The sequence below is a fragment of the Eulemur rufifrons genome, chromosome 7 (assembly GCF_041146395.1).
Source record: "Eulemur rufifrons isolate Redbay chromosome 7, OSU_ERuf_1, whole genome shotgun sequence".
In the NCBI taxonomy this organism is placed as follows: Eukaryota; Metazoa; Chordata; class Mammalia; order Primates; family Lemuridae; genus Eulemur; species Eulemur rufifrons.
This window is the reverse complement of record NC_090989.1, coordinates 89,501,616-89,516,770: the sequence shown is the minus strand read 5'-3', so window position 1 is coordinate 89,516,770 and position 15,155 is coordinate 89,501,616. Positions and strand designations below refer to the sequence as shown.

At 40.2% G+C, this 15,155-nt stretch overlaps 1 protein-coding gene across 2 annotated transcripts in view; it reads left to right on the top strand.

Moving 5' to 3' along the window:
* The first annotated feature begins 706 nt into the window (after positions 1-706).
* Positions 707-15,155, top strand: part of FNDC3B (fibronectin type III domain containing 3B) — a 329,585-nt gene continuing 315,136 nt past the window's right edge. Inside the window, exon 1 of one of the 2 annotated variants that reach the window (XM_069475276.1) lies at positions 707-916. The gene's annotated coding sequence lies outside the window, so the exon portion shown is untranslated. Of the gene's footprint in view, positions 917-1,735; positions 1,781-15,155 lie in introns of those variants that run through there. The other variant, XM_069475277.1, reaches the window with a different exon arrangement.

Below are 15,155 nucleotides of genomic sequence, written 5' to 3'. Positions count from 1 at the left end.
GAATACCTCAGCAGCTATGGATGGAAGGGGCCTCTCTAGGATAACTTTTGCTCTCTTGTCTCCTGGATAATTTGAGGGGTGGATGGGATGCAATCTGTTAAGCTCTTTGAGCCTGTACAACAGGAATACATTACCTTTGGTTTAATTAATATAAACTCAACAGTTATCTAATGAGTCCTGTTGCGGTCCTTGCACTGTGCTATGTTTGACAGATAATAGTAGGGATTGGTCTCTGCCCTCGAGAGCACATATTGAATCCTGAAAAGAGAAATAGATGTTTTAACGGGTATAATAAAATTTGCTCATGCTATGTTAGCTGTATGAACGAAATGCTGTTGGAAATAGAGAAGGGAGTGATAAAATAGCTCACAAAGTTGCTGTGGGGAGTAACAGCAAAAGGGAAATATATGTGTAAATGAAGAAATGTCAGAATCATAGCTTTAATTATTATTCAGTAAACTCTGCCTTTATATTGGTGTTTTGGCGATCTGGAACATGCAACCCTCGCCATTGAGGAGTTGCTAGTTCCCCTATGCCTCAGACTTCTCTAGTCTGGCGGAACCAAAAGGAGTTTCTGCTTAGCTAGGCAGGGCTGAGGGGCAAGCCAGGCCCCCACGGTTCCTGCGAGTCCTGGATTGTGGCGGCGGGTATACTCGGCGGTTTACGGCAGTGGGCGGGTCCCAAAACCCCATGTGGTCCCGACATCATTGACATGGCGGAATCCCCCATCAAACCCTCCTGGTAGTTATTTGAGCGGCGGCGGCGGCGGCTGGAGGAGGAGGAGGAGAGCAGCGGCGGGAGCGGCGGCGGCGGGAGCAGCGAAGGGGGCGACGGGGATCCACCGGGCGGCCGCTGGGAAGGCGTGGGCGACCCGGTGTGTGGCGCGCCCAGAGCCCCGCGTTTCAGCCCAAGGAAGGTAAGGCGTGCGGGAGCCGGGGGCTGGAGGGGACTGGGACCCCGCGCTCGACCGCCGGGTGCCGGTTCACTGGAAAGCCCCGGCCTGACGCCGAGTCTGCCAAAGTGCGTTCCTGTCCCAGGAGCGCTCTGGGCTTCCCGGCGAAAACTTGGCGCCAGAGTGCTGGGGCGCCCTGCGCTCGCTGGGGCACCCCGGGAACACGGGACTGGGAGGGGGCGACCCCTGCCTTGCTGGGCTCGGGTCCCCCGCCTGTTTACCCCTGCTTGCCAGGGTTTGGAGGACGCAAAGAAACGGGTAGATTCCTCTTGGAAAAAAAAAAATCTGGGCAGTGTCTCTCGGCCTCCCTCCCCTCCCCAGCCTTCCCAGCAGATTTTGTCCGAGGAATCCGCTCCCCCTCCCGGAATCTCCGCGGCAGGAACGCTGCCCGGGAGGGGGAGGGCGGGCGGCCAGGCCGAGGAATCTTCGACGTGTCACTTTCTGAGGCTGTAGATTTCCATATGGTGGAGGGAGGAGGGCGGGCGTGCTAAGTGGGGCTGGAAGTTGGGGCCGCCCCTCCGCACCGCCGGGGGCGGGCTGGGGGCCTGGAACCCGGGGATGCTCGCGGGGAGGGTCCCGGGCCCGCGCCGGCCTGGCCCACAGCCCCCGGCTGGGCCTCTCCGGGACACTCCCCGCCTCGCCGCTGGCCACCTCCGTGCGCGCCACGTCCTCCCTCCCCGTCCTGCCCCCCGGGCTCCCCCCGGGCTGGGGGCGGTAACCTGCAGCCGCGGCCGGACTTGGCGAGCCCAGCGGCTGGAAGCTCGGGCGGGGGAGCGGGGCGCGGCGGGAAGGAGCGGGCGACCCGGTGTGTGGGCCAGTGGAGCTCCGGTCAGTCGGTCACCCCGAGGGGCGCCCAGGCTGGGGGAGGGGCGGGCGGGCGGAATCCGCGCCCGGAAGGGGCCAGGAGGGTCCTGGCGGGCGAGCCGGGCAGCGCGGACCGTCTGGTGCCCGCGGCGAGGCGGGGGCTGGCCGGCGTGGGAAGGGCCTGTCACTCTGGGCGGAAAGTGGGGCCTCGGGATGTGTCCGCGAACTTTGCCAAAGGTCCGGGCCCCGGCAATCCGTGGGAGGCCGAGGACCCCGGCCGGGCGTCCCGGGAGACCGGGCTGGGCCGCCGGCGGCGCCCTTGGCGGGGAGGCTTCCCGGAGTGCGTGGTTGGAGTTGGAGCTTTTCGAATCTCCGCTCCCACCCTGCCATCCCAGACGAAGGGAAGCAATGGCACTTTATCCAGACAGTGCAGTTTGCAGACTTCCTTGAAAGTTACAACTTTTTATTTTCTTTTTTTCTCAGCTCAGCATTTTCTTTAAACAAAATTTCGAATTTGGCCGCAATGGGCCAACGCTGGGGCCAAACATCCACACGTTTATCTCTGCATCCTTGCTGGTTTCTATTCCCTTCCCCCTCTTCCCTCCCAGGCTTAATCATATTTTGGAACGGGTGAGGTCTTTTGTTGGGTGGGCACCCCTGATTGCTTGTCTGTTTATTTTTTAATGTGCAACTAATTTGATTTGAATTTACTCCAGTTTCCAGGCCTTGCTAGGGAAAGCTAAGGGAGAGGGAATATGCTACTATTTTTTTCCTTTTTTTTCCTTTATAAATGTGGCAAGAGGTGGGGCATTGGGAAAGGGGAGGCACGGTGGTTGTGGGCAAAGAGTCAGAAGGAGCAGACAGACCCGGAAGAAAAGGAATCTGCTCTGGAATAACACCTTTTCTTTTGAGGCTTCAGGCCTTGGGCAAAATTGCTCCGCTCTGTAATGATTTCTGCTTCTGGATTGCTCTTCCACCCCCAGGTTAAAACTGTGACCCTGGGGCCCTGGGAAACGCCCCAGAGCGGATTGCAGCCCATAGCCCTGGTTTTGTGCCTTTTGTGGGGGGGCCCCTTGGTTCCCCCTCATTGGAGGCTGACTCTCTGAAATTTACTGGATCAGTAAATTTCCTGGCTCCCTGGGAGCAGCTGTTAATGAGGGTAAAGTCTCTGGGCATGTTTCTGGCCTTGCAAGGGACCTCACCCATGAGGGTACAATTCTCACTTTGTTTAGATACCAGAGGGGCATCCATAGGCTGGCTAAGAATGAGGCATAGCTGGTTAAAAAAAAAAAAAATCATTACAAAATTGTTTTTAAACTCACATGTGCTTTTAAAGTGTTTTGGTTTAAATGGTTTTAGGAGAAAAAATTCATCTGTAAACATAGAATTCATTTAAAAGAAATGTAAAACTGTAAGATCTCATCATGGAATAGGGGGTTGTAGCTTCTAATTACAGAATATACAATTTCAGAAAGATATTCCGGTAATCTTTTAAGACAGACTTTATAAATAGCTCACATCGGACTATGGGCTATATTGGAGAGCCAGTCTTCTGGGGTTTCTGGAAGAATGCTTGGGATCTGTTTAGAAGCTCTAGGAGCTTTGGTAGAGTTTGTGCCCTTTTTGATCAACATTTCATTTTACATGGTAGCATTTGATAGGGTCCTTAGAAGTTACCCAGAAAAACTAACGGAACTTTTCAGTTTAGGAAAATGAGGCCCAGGAAGGGGAAGTTGAGGGTCAACATTATAGACCAAAGTTCAGTACAGGTTTGTATTAATAGCTATTCTTGGATATCTGATGCGTACTAAGCACTATTTCCTGTACTTTTAATATATTGTCTCATTAAAATTCTAATAAGTCTTTCAATTTAGGTGGTGTTATGCACACTTCACGAACAAGGCATTGAGATTTCATAGAAATTAAGTAACTTACGGAAGATCACATAGCCACCAACAGTGCTGTCCAGGAGAATTTTCCTCAGTGATGGAAATGGTGCTATCTGTGCTGTCCAACATAGCAGCCACAAGGCATATAACCTAGCGGTTGAAATGTGGCTGGCGGACTGAGGAACTACATTTTAAGTTTTAATTATTTTAAACTTAAATTGCCACTTGTAGATAGTGGTTACCATATGGGAAAGAGAAATGTAGAGTTTTCTGACTCCCAAATCTATTCACATTTAACTGGATCATATTGCTTTTTAGGTTTCCCGGTTCAATTTTCTTTCTTCCACACTATCAGAAGTTACCTTCAGCTCTTAAATGGAACTTAAAGGCTAAGTAAGCTACAGCTCAACTTTGCTTTCCCACAGAGTGGATAAAATAAGCACATTATTTGTTCATTATTTGGTTTCTAAAATGCTTAACATGTCATAGTTAAAACTGGAAAAACTTTAATTGACATTTTCTTTTTGGTTGAAATAATTGTATATAGGAACTGCTGAAGAAGTTGTCAGAGCTTGTTGGTTATTTTAGTGTGATAAAGGAGTATAAATAGTTAGGAGGCAATATGAAAAGTCACTAATAGACAGTTGAAAAAAATATGACCCCCTCATATCCATGTTCACCTGTTCATTGGGCAGTTGTTTCCAAATGACTTCATAAGTGGCAGGTAAACCATCATTCACTTTTCCTTATGTAGCTGCAGAATTATTCTGGACAATTAAAATCATTGTTTTACTATCAAAGTATAAACTTAAAATATTAAACACTCTGGGTTCATCTATAAATTGGGAAGAACATGTGTAAGATTAAAGCAAACAGCAAGACATCCTTTTGATGTCAAATAGTCAAATAATTTTCTGATTATTGAATTTAATGTAAATCCATTGCATTTTAGAGTTTCATTTGCTGAAAGGAATTTCAACAACTTTCTGATTTTGTGTGAAGTGATGAAAATTCCAACTCATGTTAAAGTAAGAATTTTTTAATCTGGATTGGGTTCTACCCACAAATATCTAATAACCCAATACCTTTTTTTTTTTTTTTTTTTTGGCATGCTACTGTCAGGAAAAGATACAATAGAGTAATCTCTTTTTATTAGATTTTTAAGAGGCAACTTCCAGGTTCAGTATAAATATATCTGAATCTGCTGTACCTTCCATAGTTGTAGTACTATCCAGGGATAATTGTAGTTCATAATCTTGACTGTAGAGTGTTATATGATCCTGAAGGATCTATGTCAGTAAATCAGTTTTAAATTGTTCTGTGTTATTTTAGTGTTATATGAATTGCATTGCCTCCAGCTCTTTGAAAATTGTTAATTCAACTACAGGTCAGGCATCAGTTAATGAGACTGTTCAGCGAGCTGAAACATCCTGTTCGTACCCATTCCTGACCATTGGGAGCACTGTACTATTTTCAAGGAATCAGGATAAGAACCATGTTATAAATAGGATTATAGTGTCCTAGGGAGTGTGACAAATATAGAAAACATGATTTAACCCATGATATGTGGTTTGGATTGTAGGACATCAAAGTGCGTAACACAAATGAGAAATTTACTATAATCTTAAAAGATAAAGATGTTGAAGTGCTAGGCAGAGATTGAGGGCCACATCTGATCATCAGTTTGAAGTCAATATTTTGTCTGTCAAGGAGTGACTTTACTTTCTAGCTGAAATAAGCTTTTGAGTCTTAGTCTGGGTTTCCTCATTTTAATATAGGGAGAAAACATAACCCATACCTTTTCAAATGGTTGTCAGAAGGGATTAATGAGTCAGTGTATTGAAAAGTGTTTAGCAAAGTCTTATACAAACTCGATAGTTCATTATATTCCAAAGTTTAAAACTGAGCTGGTCCTGTGAAGCTACATTGCATGTTTTCAAAGACCTCTAAATTGTGCTTGGACAGTTTCAGAAATTTATTTTGCTCTTTCTGATCAGTAAAAAAGCTTTAAGCTTTAGATTGCTGTGTTTTATTTTCTCCTCACTCCTAGTGGAATAGTTGATTCATGACTTCTCAAAAGTTGTACTGTACATAAGTTGTCCCATATCCATGTTTTTAGGAAGTTAGTGTATAGTTAGCCTAGCATTGCTGAAGTGGACAGGCCAGTCTGGCTTGATTCTGGGTCATTCTTGCCATGAAGGGGAAAAAGTGCAGTCTCTTAGAGGAACTTCCAATACTAAATGATAGAGGCATAAGGTTTTAGTCCTTGTATGTTATTTTAGTAAGCCTATTATTTGAGCTTTCAACAATTGCACCAAGAATGGAAAAGAATCATATTTTCAGTGTAGGATAATCTTTGTAACCTACCTGGGTTTCTATTTTAGAAATCACAATTGCCCTTTCTTCACGTTAATGAGGTTAATCCATTAAGTGAGATTTTTGTGTGGTAAAACATTATTTTCAAGAAAACCTTAATTCTCACTCTTACAGCTGTTGAGAATGCACTTAGGTGGTTGAAGAGAAGCTTTGTTCTTTAGTACTAAGTGTCTTTGAATACAGTAAAATATTCATAAACACATGTATTTATTTTTTGCCTCAGAATATACAGTATGGCATTACTGTGTTTTAAAGAGGCAGAGCATGCTTGACTTACTGTGGCTAGACAGAGGCAGGTCTCTGTAGAAGTCAAGCATAGGCCCATGTGGGAGGATGACTTGTTGGTACTTGAGCACTTTTTTTTCCGCCCAACCGCTAGACTACCAGGGAGGTATTTGAGCACTTTGCAAGGAACAGCCAATACGAGTCCACTCTCTAATCATGGGCTTTACCTGGAGGAGAGATGTTTATGGTGCAGGTTTAATGTCAAGGATCAGTCCATAGAGATTGAAGGTATGTTGGTTAGGGGATTGGGGTCAGGAATGTTTTTAAAACCACCGAGTATAAATCAGATAAGGTAGACTGTAGTGATCAGCCATCTACAGGTGGGGATGTTTCTCAATTTGAAAATGGACCGATCCTTGAATCTCCCTTTTGTCCCCATTTGAGATATGTAAGTTTAGCGTATTCTGTAAGTGCTGGATCGGAATTTCTGACGTCCTTGGCGATACCCAATGTGGGTTCAGGCATTGGCTCCTAATGTGTTTTGTTTTTATAATATCATTAAAACTCCTTGTCAGTTTTAAATAACTGGAGGTGGAGGAAGATTTTAGTAAGATGGTGTTAGAATAATTTGAGGTTCTAGTAAGTATCAGTGTTTAAAATGTCTTGCTTTAAATGTTTATATTTGAGCTTAAAATGTAATTTTATTTCATTCACTTGTTTATTGACTCAGAATGCATTTATTGAGAACTGGACTAGGTTCTTTGTTAACACAATATTCTACTGTGTGCTGACTTTTTTGGGCCAAGGTAAGGCATTTTTCTATTCACATACAGGGATATTTTGCTAATATGTTTGGAATATTGTGTGAAGAACAGTGTCTACTACCAAACTCCTAGGGCAGGATGGTGGTGGCAACTTCAATTCTTTGTTCCCTTCTGAAATTTGAGGAATATTAAAATTGGAACACCTTTAGGCTGTATTTAGAAACTAAATTTATATTAGACTTTAGGGCTTCTAAATTATATTAGAATTTAAGGATACATACTTGTTTTGACCCTGGAAGAAGTAATAAAGATTCTTCTAAAGGCAACCGGTCAGAAAAATTGACCTAAACTAGATTGATATAATACTAACAATTATGAAAAGCTTTCTGTTGAAATACTTGTGTAGAAAGTGGTCTTTTATACATGAACAAATGTAGAATGTTTTAAAAATAATTGAAGATTCCCAAATCCCAGGAAATAAAATGATGTACTTTATTCTTAAGGGTCTAAAGATTCCCTGCAGCCTGTGACAGAGGGGTCTCTATTAAAAATAACTCCATTGTTCTGGATGTAACTAATTAAGAATTTGAAATGATCCCGGCAAGGCTAGGATAAAGTTTGGCTTCTTATTCTATATGAAAAGGTTTTACTGTAAACATCAGAAGTTTGAATAGATCATAAGAGGAATATTTACCCAATTAAAAGAACAAACCACTTTTAAGCACCTTTGGAAAATCAGTTTACTTAAAAGCAATATAAAAATGCACAGCGCGTTGAAGCTGGTTCCGCTGCTGGGCTTTCCATAGAGAGAGATACGGGAGCCCCCTGTAAAGTTGGTCCTTTATGTGAATTGCTGTGAAATGTTGATTTACTGAGTGCCATCACGTGAACTAGGAATAGTTTACCAGCAACAGTTAGAACTGCTATTGTTGACTTGCAATATAAATTACAACGATAAGCACAGTATCCACCTCCCTCACCCTACTCCACTCCACACCACTAGTAGATGCCAACTATGCTTTTGTTTTGGAGTTTTTCTGTTGACATTCATTTTGCTACTTTTTAATTTCTTTTGTTACCTGTAAGCATTTGATGGCAGATTGGTAAGAGCAGGTGTTAAAGGTTTAAGAACATCATTATTGCTTTTAGCTGCCTATCTCTTCCTGCCTCTGCCTTTGGTCAGAGCTGTGGGAAGTTCTGAGATTAGTATTTAGATAAGCCAATTACACATCCCCCTCTACTTTAGCTAAAGCAAGTCTCTCCTGGGCAGCTTAGTTCCAGGTACTGTATGAATTTCCTAGTAATAAGAGGAAAATTAAAAGAAAACTCAGGATATTTTACATTTTCTATCTAGTTACACAGATATGAGGTTTTCTAGTATGTGACTACTTAGGGGTCAGATTTGACCAGTTTTTATAGTACAAGTTGTACTTAGAGGATACTTAACATATTTTTAGGGTACTATGCTCCATTTTCTCTTATATTTTAAAGTTTTTTTAAAACTCATTCTTTATCTTCTATTGTTTAAATCAGTTAAGAGGAAAATAATAAAAATCTTTAGATAATGCTGTTCTGATTTTTTAAACCATGGTTTTTCTTATCAGGAAAAATCCGATTAACAGGTAAATATTATTCTGAGTTGGTGAATCAGAATACTTAAAAATATATTGAATTGGAACCTTTGTGTATTGCTGTTGGGAATGTAAAATAGTATAGCTGCAGTAGGAAAGTTTTGCAGTTCATCAAAAATTTAAACAGAATTATCATATGATCCAGCAATTACATTCCTACATATATATTCCCCCAAAACAGGGCTCAAACAGATACTTTTGAGTACACCAGTGTTTATAGCAGCATTATTAACAAAAGCTAAAAGTTGGAAACAACCCAAGTGTCTGTCAACAGATGAATGGATAAATATGGTGTATGTGTACAATGGAATATTTTTCAACCATAAAAAGGAATAAAATTCCAATACATGATACAACATGGGTGAACCTTGAAAACATTACGCTTAGTGAAATAAGCCGGACACAAAAGGATAAGTATTGTATATTTCCACTTGTATGAGGTACCTAGAATATGTAAATTTGTAGAAACAAAGTAGAATAGAGATTACTAGGGCTGGGGGAAGGGAGAATGGGGAGATAGTGTTCAATGGGTACAGAGTAGTTTCTGGTTGGGATGATGAAAAAGTTGTGGAAATGAATAGTGCTGATGGTTGTACAACATTATGAATGTATGTAATGCCTCTAAATTGCATGCATAAAATGGTTAAAATGTACATTTTTTGTTATGTCTATTTTATGACAATGAAAAAATGCAAAAAACACATTGAAGATTTATTCCACACAATCTCCATTTGCCTGTTTTTCCTCCCTTGATCCACTCCAGGCAGGTGTATAGATACAGTTATTTTTTTTCTCATCCTCCTATTGCAGTGTAAAGGGAGATTCCTTTAGGCCATTTTTTGGAGATCAGAGAATTTCCTTATTTTATTAACTGACTTGAATTTAAGAGGAAAATGTTTAAAAGTAGTAGATCTCTGGAGGGAAAACAAGCAGTTTAATATTTAGATGAATCAGGTAGTTTATTAATCATGTAAGCACACAAAGTAATCTATCTTGAATCACAGTGAATCATCTAGAAATCAGGGCGTAGATGTACAATTGGATGTCACATTTTCTAACTTTTAAACATTTTATTCACTTTTGTCATCTTTAGTACTTGAGGTAAAACTTTGATTTCCACTTAGGAGAAATGGTCTAAGTCAGATGAGTTAGTACTCATGTTTGAAATACATTAGGTGCTAAAATTCTTCAGTTCCTTAGACTGTATGAAACCAGATTATAAAGGCGATAGAGTGAAAACACATAATATTTCTTTTTTATTCATCTGAATTTGTTTCTAGTATCTAATAATTATATAGCAGTTGCTGTTCTCTGCATTTTTTTCTTCTGAAGTATTTGATGTTGAATTTAGTTGAATCACTTATCAAAAAATGGGGTGAGATTTTCATTAAGTAATGGAATATAAAGCTAAACATCACATGTAAAGTACATATTAGGAATACTGAAAAAATCAGATAAAAGTAATGGAAAGATTTAAAGGCATATATGAATAAATTATAGGGAAAGTTACATACCAGGTACTACCATAAAGTATTTGTCATTCATTCCAGAACTCTTGGAAAACAGTGTGAAGTTGCAGGGGTGTGATAGTAATGTGTGTGTGTACTATCTCTATGGGTATATTTTCTGTTTATATTGTGTGTGCGTGTATACATAGTATACTCTATGTACAGAGTATGTGCGTGTGTATATAGTATATATACTCTATAGTATGTGTGTATGCACACAGCTGTATATATAAATGGCTTGATATAACTGTACTAACTGAACTTTCATAACGTGGCTGTCATTTTTGTGGCCTACTAATTTCTCTGGAGATAACGTCATTACTAACTGATATCAAAAGGTACTGAGAGTCATAGTCTTTTCTTATCTAGGAGAGATAGGAAGAATTATTACATTGTGTTTAGAGTGCTCTTTATTGATTTTGGCCTACTGAAAAGAAAATAATCTCCTTTTCTTCTTTGCATATCCTCATTATATTCCAGAATCATTATTTTAGATAATTTATCATCATTTTCTTAAATTTCTCCTAGCATTTTATCTGCACTTCTCGGAACATTTGTCCTTTCATCATTGTCTGATGGTCTCCTTGTCTCCCTTACTTGAGTGTAGGGATGATTACTGATTTAACTTAGGGTCTTTCATGGTGGGTACATAGTAAATGTTCATTGGATGGCTGGATTCCCAGGTTGAATGTGCCATTTAACACATTGACTGCCACACTAGAAAAAAAATTTTTTTCTGTGGGGCCTTGGGTGTTTTATTACAAAAATAAAATAAAAACTTCGAAACTAAAATGATCCTTTCTAATTTAATGAAAAATTTGCTATTTTTTTATTGTTTTTTCTGAGTGAGTTATATGTGACTTGAAAAATAGTTCAAGGGGCTCCCAGGGTAAAGAGATGTGTGAGTTACACATGCTTTACGAGTCCCTGGGCTCAAAACTAAGAATGAGTTAAATACAACGTATATGGTTACTGTGTTAAACTTAGTACCTGTGCTCAGGCACTCAATCAGTGTGCCTTCTGCCATGTTAACCTCGTCCAAGCATGGACTGTACTATAGACATTTCTGTTTTCTCATGGTTTTCTTGAGTTTTTTTCTGATAGGGAACTAATAAATATTTAATTAAACAAATGAAAACAAAGGCATGAGTCACCTTCAGCACAAACCTAGCTTTTTATTTATTACTATTTTAAAGAAATGAAAATTCTCCAGAGAATACATGGGCTTTTTTAATGTCTCTATTAGATTGCCAATTTATTTAGAAAATTTGAACAAGTAGCTTCTATTTCTGTTACCTAAAAATATGGCCCTCAATTATGTACATTTTCCTTATTTATTGGAACCAGTTCTGATTACAAATGAAGAGAATTATTTTTTAAATAAGGTCACTTTTCAGAGATGTGTGGTACTTTTAAATGATCCTTTTGTAGTGAAATTCTAGAAAGGAGAGATTAAGGGACAGACACCCCTCAAACCCCCACATGTGCCTAGCTGAGATGTTGGAGGCCCAAGTGAGAGACCTGATTCTGCTAGACTACTGGCCAGAGTGTTGCAGAAGGGGGAAAGAGCATGCCACGGAACTCGGGGAGAATGACCTCAGCTTGCAGAGAGAGTTAAACCCTAAGAGAAGAATCTCCCAGGGCTATATATTTGGAGGGGGGTGGCTCATGGGGCTCTTATTCAGTAGGTCTGTGATGGGACCTGGGAATCTTTATTTTATCAAGTGTTTCAGGTGAGTGATATGATCAGCCAAGTGTGGAGAACTCAAGACTTGAGTTAGCCCTCTTGATAATCCATCCCTTTACGGGTTTTGATCTAATGGCTGGAAAAAAGTGAGATGAGAAGAGTGCTTAGGAGGTCAGGGGGCTCTAGTTAGGAGGTAGGGCAGAACTGAATGAAGGTTTTTATCATCATATTCTGTGGGGTAGAACAATGGCCAGCTATTGGCAGTTTTATATAGAAATGAGGACACTTGTGCACTGTGCTTTCAAACACTCTAACCACAAATAGATGTAAATTATGGTGATAGTGACCAGCAACTTTCCAGCACCTACCACTTGCCAGGCACTTCCATGTAGATATATGTTCCATCCATAGTATATTCCATATATGTATACTCATTAAAATAACTCTGGAAGGTAGATATTTTTTCTGGTTTTCTACAGGTAATTTCCAGTGTCCACAGCAGAAGCTGGTACATGCCACGTGCCCGTAGATGTTTCAAAGATTAGAAGATGTGCTCAAAAACATTAAAAACCTTATGGTCACCTAAACTGATTCCAGAACTTTTTCCAGCTGTATCGCACTGCTTCTCAGTAGTTCATATTATTTGTCTTATTTGTATCCCCAGACTTGGTATAGTATCTATTTGTGTGCCGCGGTAGCTAAACACTGAGAGTAAGCATAGGACTAAGTTGCTTATGTATGCTCAACCTGTCGATTGCCCCAAACCCTAAAGTTTATTTTTTTAAACAATAATATCCTGGGCATTTTCCAAGAGGGAGATTTTCATGGATTGTTATTTATAATAGCAATAGCAAGCTTAGAATGAGTAAAATGAGAGAAACCAGAGAATAAAAATATACTTCCTAGACAGTAATGTATAAGGAAACTCAGTATAGTGAATGGGAAAAATCTGAAGCATGGTTAAGAAATGGTATTAGTTAGACACTTTAAAAACTCTATGAAAGAAAGTCTTTTCACTTAGTGGTAACACAGTTTTGTTCATCTTCAGTGCCTTTCATTTAAGTTAGTAAGATGTTGCACCTATAATTTGCACCTGGAAAAGCAAATCCTCCTATTTCTAATAACTAACTCTTTCTCTTCTTTAAAAGTTAATAGTCTGTGGTGGTTTGAGTTGTACCAAAGGCAGCTATGGGATGGGATGAGCACAGAGCTGACTGGAGCGTGTCTCCTCTCTGAGAACTCAGAAAGCAGCTCCTGTGGTTAATTAAAGGTAACCTCAGGATTCAGAGGAGGCCTGTGCTTTCCCAGACGGCCCAGGCTAAACCTGGGCAGCTGGCAACCCTAAATGCTTCCTTTGTTAGAAATCATTTAGCTCTTTACTCCATCTTTAGAAAGTGAGTTCACTGAAGGTGAGTTAAGGACAAGGCTCTGAAGTAGGGCCTGACTTGCTTTCTTTCCTTGTGTTTGTGTGGAGCGGTGTGGACAAAGAGACTAAGTGAAGATGCAGCCCCTAAAGCTGTATTGCCTAAAAAGTTTCAGGCTTCTTCACAGAAATATTCCTTGTGGTCCAGAAGGAGCTATGTGGTTCTCTGGAGATTGTATTTCCACAGAATGGTGAGGACTGTTAGAACCAACTTCTCTTGTTTCTCTTTTGCCTCAGGAGGGAGGCTGTAAAAGGTAAAACACCCATGAACGGGCAGCACCCCCAGAGACCTGGTCCTCAGTGCTGGGCTGCCACGTGCCCCTCCCTCTGCAGTTGAGGGCCGGGGAAGCCTTTGCCTTAGCCCAGCTTTCAGGGATTGTTGGTCGTGCGTCAGCACCAGAAGGACTCTCTTCTCTCTAACCTTACACATGTTCACCACCATCACCTAGAGGTGGAGATTTATTTAATCAGTTTTGGTTAAGGGATACCAAAAGTTGCCTGTGTATGAACACTTGTTTTCAAGGAAATTATTATAAAATCAGTAGCTTTGAGTCTCTGAGAAAGGAAATAAGTTTGTATCTAAAAATGTCTTTTTTTAAAAGAGAGGTGGGGGAGAAGAAATGGACAGCAATTTTTAAAGCTTATATTTTATTTCATGTTTTATTTGGCAATAGCTATCTTAGTTGATCATAAAATTTCTTTAGTAATGAAGAAACATAATTATTTTCAGTTTTATTTGATTTTGGACATATTTTAATCTTGCTATGTGATTACTGTCCTGTAGCTTTAACTAGATCTTACTGACACCTGTGGCAATCTGAATAATTTTCAAGCATAGCTTTTTAGTTTTTACCATTTGCTTGTTATGCTTAGTTTAAACATGGAAACAATGTCACTTCTTATTTATGTTTCACTTTCTAGTCCTCTTAAATTAGTTCAGTGTTCTCAAGAGTTTGTTCAAACCTATCAGGGCACACTAGTTGGCTAAAAAGAGAAAGAATAGAGGGTTGAAATAAATTTTTCTAATGGATTATTTTAGCTTCATCTCATTTAGTATAATTTTGGGGCCTGAGTGTTTGCCGTTAACTTTCTAGTTGCAAGTTTTTCTTCCTGCCTTTGTGAGGAGCAGGGGCAGTATAGAAGCGAGTAGAACGGGCAGGAGAGGGCTTGAGAAGGGTGTAGCACCAAGGAAGGTGAGAGAGTTTGTTCCGATTGTGTTTCATGTGGGATGGCAAGTTTTCCAAATTCTACTTTCCACTGAGTCATTGGTGAGTTCAATAGAGGGACAATTCTAGCCTGCTGTCAGATGTCTTGCTTGGCAGATTAATGAAGAACCTTTTTTAAAAAGTATATTTTTAACACAGATTGCTGTATTTGTATATCTTCAATAAGTTTCAGTTTTATCCAAGAAATACCTTTCATAATATTTTTAATAAAAAAGTGCAGAATGATTTTCTAGAAAGTTGCATTGCAAGATATGTTAGATTAAAAGGAAACATCCCTTCAGAGAGACTGTTCTTCTTGGATATTCTTTAGTCCTTATCCAGAAATAATAGATTATCACATACAGTTTTCGTATTTGGGGGGCATGGGAAACTACTCACTTGGAATTAATATTTTTCTCAAGAAGGTAAATCCTTAAATCATCATTTATAGTGGGATGGTTGAGCTCAAGTGCTGTGGAAATAGATCTGAGTTTGAGACTATTGTGCAAATTTCTAACTCTGGTTAAATTGCTCAATCTCTCAATGTCTTGTTAGGACTGTTTGGCTCAGCATAGTGCTTTGAACAAGTGCTTAGTGAATGATAGCTGCTATTTTATTTTATTGCTTTACTCTGTGACTACAGACAGATTTAATTGTTGGGTGTATTTCTTAATTGGATGATAATTATTTA